Source organism: Triticum aestivum, chromosome 7B (assembly GCF_018294505.1).
Source record: "Triticum aestivum cultivar Chinese Spring chromosome 7B, IWGSC CS RefSeq v2.1, whole genome shotgun sequence".
Taxonomy (NCBI): Eukaryota; Viridiplantae; Streptophyta; class Magnoliopsida; order Poales; family Poaceae; genus Triticum; species Triticum aestivum.
In genome coordinates, this window is record NC_057813.1 from 727,112,197 (window position 1) to 727,123,358 (window position 11,162).

Consider the following 11,162-nt stretch of genomic DNA (forward strand, 5'->3'; position numbering starts at 1 on the left):
GCACAAAGTGAGTCTTCAAAACAAGGAGGTACGAGATGTGGTGCAAAATAAAGCTTGACTTGTTGCTCATGGCTTCACACCGGATCAAAGTTTGAACTTTATTTTGATATAAACAATCGTAGCTAGACAATAGGCTTCTAGGATCTCGCTTCACTGTGTAAGACATCATAAATACCACATTACACATATCGAATGGGTATAAATGTGAACTTGTCCATGTTGAACAAGCTGCCGATCTTTATGACTCACAAGATCCTAATCATGTTTTTAAACTTGACTTCACACCAAGAGCGCCTTTAATAGTTTCTAGTCAAAAAAGGCTTCATGAGTGGTCGGATTGACCACACAACAAATTAATCAATTTCAACTTTTCCATGTATATATTTTTCCTTCATATGCAATTCATAGTGATAGGTAGCATAAATTGTGAATCTTATTATGGTCCAATATCGCAAACACACTTCAATTTCAGATAGAAGGATATACATCTAGATATTGTTGGGTGCAGGGCTTGGAGTTTGTCGAATTGTGCACCCTCTCCCTTCTCAAGTAGAAATGCACATATCTCACGCCCTTACGCGCTTGTAGAATTCAGTAGTCATATTTATTCCCTCCTTACACCGAAGGTCATAAAAGTTGTTAGAGAAAGAAAATACTAAGTATAGAAATTGAACAAAGAAAAATTAAAGTAACAACCTTGAGTGAGACTATTGCTTTGTAACCAAGTTGTTCAACAGCATTGTTGCACTTGAATGTTCTATTGAGGGTCGCATACTTAATTCTTGTGGATGTTAGCATGCCAGGTAACGCATTCCATAGTGCGAGAATATATTATTATAGCCTCCAGTTTACCACAAATGTTATTGGCTCCAGAAGGCATAAAGGTATTCTTAGTCTGAAACGGCTGCAAAATAGTTCCATTAGTTAGTTATATGAACAATTCTTACTCCTATTAGAAGAAATAAACCATTGTCCTAACAAAATTATATCTTGGTAATGTAACATTATGTTGCCCGATAGCTTAATACATATACACTATAATTATAGGTAACAATGAAGAAATGTGACTATTTACTCTACAAAAATGCAAGCCCACATTTACATGTAGCTGTATACATGTACTATGTTCTACAACCAATCGACAACATATTATATGTACTTAAGTCTCAGTTGTTCTGAATAAATACAGTAGTCGTTTGTGCGTGCAAATGTAGGAACATGTGATGTTGGTGGCATAGGACAATCACTTTATTTTGTTTCATCGAAGCATAATATTGTACATGCATGTTGAAGTAACTTAGATATATTGTTGATAAAAGAGGTTAAAAATGTGAACTACGGAATTGATACAGTACGAGGGAATAGGAAATATCACCTTTTGTATCCAAGTTCTTCCAAAACCATGTAAATAAAGTCCCACATATTCACTGGCTCCATATTAGTTATAAAGTAGGTCTACAAAAATTAAATATGTCATGAGAATAATAAGGTGAATCACATTTTTTCCTGCTCGGCGATAAATGTACATACTTTGCCTCCACTTCTCTTTGCACCGTCTTTCGTAGAAAGGGTTTTCTCGGCACATATATGAGCATGCACCACATTCTCAACATATACAAATCATCACAATTCTTGCCATCACCAACAATGATCTACAACAATAAAAAATAGGTCATGTGCTTCAAACTAGAGTACAATAAATCCAGTTGTATATAAAGTTCTCTTTTGTAAAACTATATGAATTCAGGTAATATTCATGTGTGTGTGTGTGTGTGTGTGTGTGTGTGTGTGAGAGAGAGAGAGAGAGAGAGAGAGAGAGAGAGAGAGTCTTTAAATGAAAAATATATATTTGTGTTTTGAAATGAAAAAAACATCACATGACAAGTGTGTATCCTATAATGGAGGCACCCTCCATTGTTGCACCCATTGTAGTGACATTGCCAAAAATCCCGAATAGGTTTAGTAGTCGTGACGCCCAGATCCACCACCCCTTGAGATATGTCTTCACCACCAAGTATCCATGGGTTGGCAATCATGGCTTGTTCCACTGCAGCGGGCATAGAGGTGCATCCTCAGGGGATTTCCTGCAATGGGTAAAGATGACTACGTTTGGTAGCACTAGCAGGACGGAGTGGGGGTGTGTCTAAGCTTGTATGTGTGGTTGTCACTTTTGATGGCCAGATAATTTTTATTTGGCTATGGTCCGAGCCTAGTTAGCATGGAAGATTGCTAGTTGTTTTAGTTCAACTAGTTTTCCTCGAATTAACCCAAGTTTGTAATGTTTCCTGCCCCTTTTCATTCATATAAATAAGTCTAATTCCATTCCATATTGTCGGAAAAAACATAATGTATGTGCTGATTCTACTACATCCTACCTCAATGTGCGAGGTTGATGATTTTTATGACCATATTCACGAGGAAGCATTCCATGTTGCAAACTTATCCAAATTAACTTTCTATATATTAAGAGAGGTAGAAAACCTAGATTACTGAAAATATTTAGTTTAGAACTACGTTTTGGTGATTTTATCATGTTATGTGCAATATAGATGTACTTACCATCATTCCTCCGTAAGAAACTAAAGTTGGCACTAGTGTGTCACCAGGGCCAAAGATGGAGCCAGGACGTATACAACAAGTGAGAAGCTCATCTATTCCATTGGCTCTCATCACCAGCTTTTCCGCTTCTGCCTTGGTTTGTGTGTATGCATCAGGAAACTGATAACAAGAAAACCGCAAGGTTAGCCATACGTACTGCGCCATTTGTATAAAGAGAAGAAGGAAGAAAAATATGCTATTGAGAAGCTAATTAAAAACTAGAACTAGTGATATAAACTATAACACTAGTTAAAGATGCAATAGTGGAGGGAGTGACAAGCAATCAACTAAATGAAATTGATTTAGTCAATTATGTGGGGCAACCTTATCTGGATATGGTGTTGATTCATCTGCCCCAAAGAGGCCATGAACTCCATCGAATACAACTCCACTGGAACTAGTGTATATGAGTGTCTTAACCTTGCATTTGTTACAAGCCTCGATGACATTCTTTGTCCCTGTGCTCGAGATAACAGGAAAAATGAATTAACTTGAATCTACCAGCTGCCTGATGTTCAAAAGATTAATTAAACTGGCGTACCCTCGACGTTGACCTTGTAATGGAGGTTGAAGTTGTTCTTGATCTGATCCGCAGTAGCAGTGTGGAAAACAGTATCTACTCCTTCCAGAGCTGCAGTACACAAGACACGAATATATAATACGTAAATAGTTCATCCCCATCTTTCTTGATATGCAGCCTATCCACCTCAGCAATTTGCCACATCAGCAATTATTATTTTTAACCAATTTTGGTTGACATTTAGACGTGTTGCCCTCCCTTCCCGATTTGCCTCCTCCACTTCACGTACATGCAGCGATTTGCCTCTCGGCGTTTCACATCTCTCCTCCACTTCACGCACTTACAGTAGTTACTACAGCCTCTTCAACTGGGTTGTTCGACACGGTTTGTCTCCTATTCCATCTATGAGTTGGTTCAATGGAGCCTCAATATTCTTTCCCTTGATTTCAGTGGCGGTGCCAGGATTTTAATCATGTGTAGTCAACATCTATGTATTTCTACAAATTTTCTATTATTTTCTGCATGATTTGTGCTTATATATGATACTGTTTTCACAAAGCTGTCTAGTCATTTGACTACACAGCCTATACATGGCTTCGCCACTGCTTGATTTCTCTTAATCTCAAACTATATTGTTTCTGACTGTCTTTTGTGGCGTCGTGCTAGAGCGGATCTGACCTGTCATCGCTGCCACGGAGCCGATGGCTTCGACGATGTTCCTGCTGTCCTGCAGCGGCACGGCAAGGAGGACGTGCGCGCCTGCCGGTATGAGCCTTGCTTACGCCCCAGTCCGCTGTTGTGGCAGTATCTTAATCTTTACACAACGCCAGCGACATCAACAACACCTCACCGAGCGCCATGGGTGGCATCTTCACCCTGACTGCTATCGCGAGGGGCTTGCCGTGGAGGTCGACGAGCATGCGTTCTTCCGCATCGACGGCCGCTTGGTCTTCCAACCTGTTCTATTTGTGATCGGTCGGAATGCGGCAGAGGCAGGTGTGAAGAAAACCTCATCGTTGTTTCCGCGAAAAATGCAATGGTACTGGCTCCAACCTCAACCTTCCTTCCTCCTACTAAGCATTTTGTTTTTGAGTAGGCAATTAGTATTAGTACATTGATGACTGTAAACAAGTAATAGGAAAATCACTCTTCGACTGGAATAGAGTTGACAAGGGACCAATTTTTGTACTCTGATGTGGCCGTGAAGGCTTCCCAGAACATTTCGCAGGTCATTGCAGGAGGCATTGGAGTATTGAGTTCACGAACCAAACTTCATCTCTAACTGCCAAACATTGGTGCAAGCTATGGGAAGGAGATATTCTTATATTTTTCCATTCGGCTTCCCCTTATTTCCTGACCTTTGGGGACGTTGTCCCTTACACAAGATTCAGTCGTTCATCTGCATCATAGGCAGGCCTCTATCAAACACTAAATTCTCTTTTCATTGGATATATATTTGATTGGACGGTTGATGCGGCTGCACTTCATTTAGATTGATGATTATGGATTTTTGGACACTGATTATTCTTTTACCATTCTTACTATTATTTATTTCGATTTGAGCAACAATACCAACATCATCCCAGGGCCACATTAGTCGGCTAAAAATAATCCTCTTCTCATGTTGATTCTGCAAATATTTGTTTTGTCATGTCAAAAAGGTATTCGATGATAATGCAAACAGGTTGCAAGTGAGTTGAACCAATGCAATCTTTATGATGTAATTAATTAAGGCTAATCACATTTTATCATGGCATTTCTACATATCGATTTTTTAGTAATTTACATTTGAATATGATTTAAAGACTATTGCGGATCATGTAACAAAATAAGAAAATATTTTGGTAGCACGATTTCTGTAACATACCTGTTAAGTTCAGAAAATCTTAGAGATGTCCTTTCTCATTGTCAATATGTTTTATACGTAGGAAGTTAGTATGAAGCCTTCAAAATAGAGCTATATCAAATTTATGCCAAGTGAGCCTCTTTCGTTCTTCGTGCTTGAGTCCAAAGATTGTCCTGTTCTCCGTGCTTTTGGACATAGGTATGCACAAACCTACGAAAATAATTGGCTTCTAAGCCAAATTGTACTTGCAGACATCATTAATTCAATCATATTATGTCATATGTTTTGAATTATAGTTGCATTTTACGTCCTCTTTATCATCAATGTCATCTTACTTACTGAATGCCCTGTTCAAGCCATAACTAATCATCATTATAGTTTTTGATTTTTTCGATGTTGTTGATTAGTCTTACAACATTGAGAGGTTAGGTAAAGGAGAAGACACACATGTGTATATCCCAACAAATGCAGTATATCACCCAAGATTGGACGAACCAGATTAGCAAAACAAAGGTAGGCAACAAGAAAGGAGTAAATAAACACACATTGTTGGTGAGGGGCCTCAAATAGGTATGTGTTTCCCATGTAACAAGCTATCATAATTATCTTCCATTTTTTTTATCATTTTTAGCTGACTTTTAAAGCTTCAATCACGCAGCAATGTGCAGGGTATCTTCTAGTATACTATAACTCTTGTGGTCAGAACTTAAGCAAGATCTTCGTCTAGTCAAGAACAGAGATAGAATAAGGAATCGAGATTGTCTATCCCGCTGGATAGAGTAAATTGCATAAAACCACCATTTTGAAGGTTAGGTTTACGAAAAACACTACAATATTTTTTTTTTGCAGAAAACACCCTGTCTTGTGTATTTTTTTTTGGCAAAAACCACTAATCGGCAGATTTGGCTCGGTTGAGCATGCTTATCACAGTTGGGGCTCCTTTTTGCCTACATGGCGTAACATTTCATGCCAGGTCAATTTTAATCTAATTTTACAAACTAGTCCTTAGATTTTACATAGACACCCCTAAATCAAAAGGAAAAAATGCAACAGACGATGTGCATCTCTGCTCTGGAGGTCAACGCAGCCTCATCCCACACGCAGCCTGCGCCGGGCAACTACTCGCGCTGGAGGACAAATCGAGGCAGCGACGGCATCCCTCGTCGTAACTGGCAACCGGCGCCGGGCGCCTCCTCGCGCTGGAGGCCAATCGAGGCGGCGGCGCGGCATACCTCGCCGGATCCACAACCAGCGCGGGGCATCTTCAAGCTGGAGGCCAAATCAGGGCGGCGGCGCGGCATCCTTTGCCGGATCCAGACAAGGTGGCGGCGCTGGGGGTAAATCAGGGCTACAACGCGACATCCCTCACCGGAGGTGGCGGCGCCTGGAGCGCGTGCGCACACCGCCATCGGCAGCTCATGTGGTGGTGCGTGGTGCGCCCCCCTCCACAGTTTAAGTCCAGGAACTGGACCTGGTGCGCCCTTCTCCGCAGTTCGCCGGCTTCGTCTGCTCCGGCGAGCTACTACTTGCGGCGGTGTGCGGGATGAGGAGCTCCTCTCCTCAGGCTGCTGCGGGAGCGAAGAGGGAAGGGCCTTGGCCACACGGGGAAAGAATATCATGGGTGTTTTTGCTTTTTGACCCATCGAGCGTTATCTTTGGCAAAACATTGTGCCATGTCAGCGAAAAACGGGCCCCAACTGTCATAAGTGTGCTCAACAGAGCCAGATCCATCGATTAGTGGTGTTTACCAAAGACATGATGTTTTCTGCAAAAAAATGTATTGTAGTTTTTTCCGCAAACCTAACCTTCAAAGTGGTGGTTTTATGCAATTTACTCCGCTGGATAGACTCTTTGTCCTAGGGTGGAGAAGACCACATGACCTAGATCACATTTAATCATTTCCTATGCTACCTAAACAAGGAATTGGATAGATTCACATCTGTTTATAGCATTTCTTAGATATTTTTCTTTCTTTTTTGCTTCTCTTTTGAAAACATAACTAACTTGTTATAAATGTAGAAAACTGTCGACGTGAAGCGATCGCACGCCCGAAGAAACCTCCATATCTATTTTTCACGGGAAGGCGATTTCACATCTACGACTCACCCTTCTACCATGGCGGCTCCGGCCGGAGGATGGCCTTCAGGGTGCGCCTCGCCATGAGATGCTGCAGGGCTGGAAAGGTCCAGGGGTCGCGGCTGCAGGCAGCTCGTAAGCAACCGGAGGCCTCGTCGACCTCTCTCCTCAGCAGGTACAAGAGCGTGCGGAGTTACGTGTGTCGGGCCGTCCGGAGACTCGCTGCCAATCGCGCTCCACAAGCATAGTCAAGTTAGCAGAGCCGTGAATAGTTTGGAAGCACACCATGGGGAGCAGTGATGGTGCGTCGCTGTCCTCACGATACTTCACAACAGTTAACTTGCGATCTAGTTTTTCACCATTGGGGCTGCCCGGGTGGATGGATTGGTGCAGTGGACCACCGGGAATTAATCCGGGAGCGTCTCGTGGTGCCCACGTTTGCATCGAGGACGACACACACAATATCATCCAGGACGGAGAAGCGGATAGTCATGGCGGGGGCGTCCTCCACTGTTCACTGCGGGAGGGGCCGTCCTCAATGATCAAGGGGTGCAAATAGCACATCTGCAGGCCCGTCAATGCATTTGTAGGAACGACGGTGGTGGTCGCATGTCACGCTCACTGACGGCGCAAAGGGGATTATCATCCGGTGTGAGGGCACCGACCATTACACAAGGAAGCTCAAGGCGCCATCAGCAGAGTCTGGTGCTGATGGGCCATGGGGCATGCCGGCGGTTCCCCACCCGCCCACCAGCTTCTAGCACCGGGGCACCGGCTTCGACTATGTGGATGCTGCAGTGTGACTCGCGGTGGTGTGGAGTGGCAACTGGCAACAACGAGTTTCACGCTGCTAGATATGTGTGCACCTAACGGTCGTGGCAGTGGTTTAAGGTGGGAAGATGACCCCACCAATTTTCTAGTGGCTTTTGACCCTCGCATGGAGCACTAGTGAAGACGACTATCAAACGACCTGTCATCAAGATGCTTATTGAAACGCGCTTCATCTACGGAATGAAAACTTTTGTTCTAGCCTTTATTGGTCTGGCTCAGAAGCAAAGAACTTGTAGTGTTATCTTGATGAAATCGTTATTTACTTGATGTTGTATTGGTCTTCAGTGACTGATCTTGGTATTCAGGTTAAAATCCATGTACAGCATGTCTCTGGTCCGACGTCATGACGATAACACCGGGTCGTTTATCCCTTCTTGAATGCGTTGTTGTGGAAGAAGTAGACTCCGTCATATGTGTTTACTATTTCGTATCTTGTAAATGTTTGTCAGTGATTGTCTTTGGTCTTAACTCTGCTTAATAATTACCTAGCAAAAAGGGCCGTGAGTTGCAATGGGACAATAAAATCGTGGTCTTAAAATTAAGTTCCAAATATTTACACTACATGTATATACACGTATTTGAATATTTGTTCATCAACCGGCTCAAATGTTGACGTAAGACACATGCATTCTAAGATGCTCACAATGGATCAATGTTGGACTTGATCCTTGATGCATGCATCTTTTTGAGTACATCATCGATGCATGTATGAGAAGGAAAATAAAAAGTCAGTTTCACGATGGATGAAAACAGAAGGGCCCTATGCCCTATGAATAGTTCGGAGGAACACTCATTTTTTCACTATTACGGTGGCTAGGTGGGTAATTTACATCAAATCTAGGGGCAATTGATTACAGATGAAAAATTGAGAGAAACAATCAACGAAGATTTTTTTTTACTTACGGGCGATGGGGTGGTAATTTATTTCAATATTGTGGGTAGTTTCAATGATTGGCGAAAATATTAGAGAAACAATTAACAAAGAGTTTTTTTTGTACTTATGGGTGGCATGGTGAATAATTTATTTCAACTTTATAGACAACAGAGGGTAGGCGGGCGGACAAAAAATCAGAGAAAGGCACCATCCCTTAATATTAGGTATAGATAAGAATTGTTATGTGCATCGCAATGATGCAAAGGCCAAAGAAAAAATAAACTACCGACTTACATGATGCATGATGAAGTCCAAGAAAAATACTGACGAAATACCGTGTGTACGTTTGGTAATTTTTTGTAAGGGGGCAAAAATATAATTGGAACTAAATTGTGTTTGGAAGCCATGAACTCACAAAATGTTGAGTTGAAGTTAGAAAAAAACTAAAGAAGGAATACTTTCTGACAAAAAAATAGGAGTACCTACCTACCCTAGAAAGTGTTTTATAAAAGAATAATAGACTTGACCAGGTAGCAGCACCGACATGTAGGATGTCCCATGTATCGGCTTCCCTCATCTCTCTTTCATGCATGTATGCATGCAAAACACATGACATCAACAAATATTCTTCTAAATTTAAAATTTTAAAAAGTTTTATCTCCCAAACCGTGAAGTCAGTTGATGATCCACTTTCACCATCAGTTTCCTCGCGACGAGATCTAATCTCCTGCCAACATGTTTTGGCAACTTTGTTCCGAAGATAGTTGCCGGATTTCTATCACTTAGTTGTTAGATTATGATACACTCAATTGTCATATTAAATTAACTTGATTGTCAGATTGTTGAACGGCAATAGACACTAGTAGAAAACTTGGTCGATGGTATTTCTCTGGCTTAATGCCTATTTTGTCCTATTGTTAACGCTTAGAAATTCACTCTATACCTTTTTTTTCAAACACTCTATACCTTTCGTAAACGTTACAACATCTAAAAGCATACACCCCATTATCTGGTAACAATACTTAATTATTGCAGTAACTGCTCACAATTAGCATTCGCAACTATGTTGACATATTCTGGCAGCTAGAGGCGACAAATTTTTTTTTATCAAAACATGACAATATGGGATCTTGTTTTGAAGCGGCTCGTCGAGACGAGCTCACCAGTGAAAACGGATCACCAATCAGATTAACGGTTAGTGAGACAAAACATTTAAAAAAAAGAAAAAAAACAGAAAAAAGCAATTAGTACAATGATGTTAGTATGATGTGTAAGATTCATGCATACATGCATGGATTCTCTCTATATCAAAATCCCATTGGGATGCCGCCGCACCGGACGACACTCATCCGCACTATGTACTACTCCTAGTTTATATTTTCCCAAGAATAATAGAAGTACCTTGTGTGAGCTGGGCCAATTGGCAGACGTCGACAGAGATGTAGGTGGCGCGGCCGTCACGCAGAGCGGCGCCAAGGAGCCCATCATCCTCGTCGGGCTCCATGGCGACATCGGGGCCGAGGTCAGTGATCCGCACGTGCCAATCTCCGGAGCGGAGCAGCGCCGCGACCAGGTGCCTCGCCATGAATCCCCGGCCGCCGGTCACTGCGCACAACCGACGTGCTTCCTGGCCGACCGGGGAAGGATCCATGCATGCGCGTGCTAGCAAGTACTGTACGTATGTATTAGTACAACAATCCAGCTGCTAGCTTGATAGCTGTACTATATACGGATGTGTACGATTTTAGTCGCTCGATCCTTTGGGTTGCCCTGAAGAAAACTAGTATGACCGATCAAGGAGACCGAAGACGATGAAGGAAATGCTAAAACGACTGGCCTACTAGTAGCGTGCGTTTCTCGGCAGGAGTAAGTGACCGATTGGCCGTTAGGTGGAAAACATAATGTCATGGCGGACCTGTCTGACTCTGCATTGCTGTACTGGTGACTTCATTTCTTGTAAATTACCAAATATACTACAGGAGAATTAATTAACGGTAGGTGGGTCGGATTTGAGGCAAAAAAATACCTAAATATATTTTGTATAGAGAGAATAATAATAAGCACATGGGCTGCTTATATGCCCGACAAAGTATATAAATGCAATAATTAATATTTTATGTTTGTCCTGATGAGCTGCAGGACAAGGCATGGGCGGATTGATGGGGTGCAGGCCGGTATTAATTTGCCTTGGTGATCAATTAAACGGCTGTCGGTAGGAGATTTATTCCCGTTGGGTTGAGTGGCGGGTGATCTTTATGTCGTCTCTGTGTGTGGCAGGGTAGTATCTATAATTAGAGTTAGACTAGCCACAATAGATAGTAATATAGACTAGTAACATGCCCATGTTACTAGTCTATGTTACTACTTTTATAGTGGTGAGTAACATATGTGTAGTAACATGCAATACTTCATTCATT

General features: G+C 42.0%; 1 pseudogene; it reads right to left on the reverse strand.

Annotated features, from left to right (window-relative positions):
- Positions 1–321: 321 nt before the first annotated feature.
- LOC123161931 (3beta-hydroxysteroid-dehydrogenase/decarboxylase-like) lies at positions 322–10,555 on the reverse strand (annotated as a pseudogene).
- Positions 10,556–11,162: the final 607 nt, after the last annotated feature.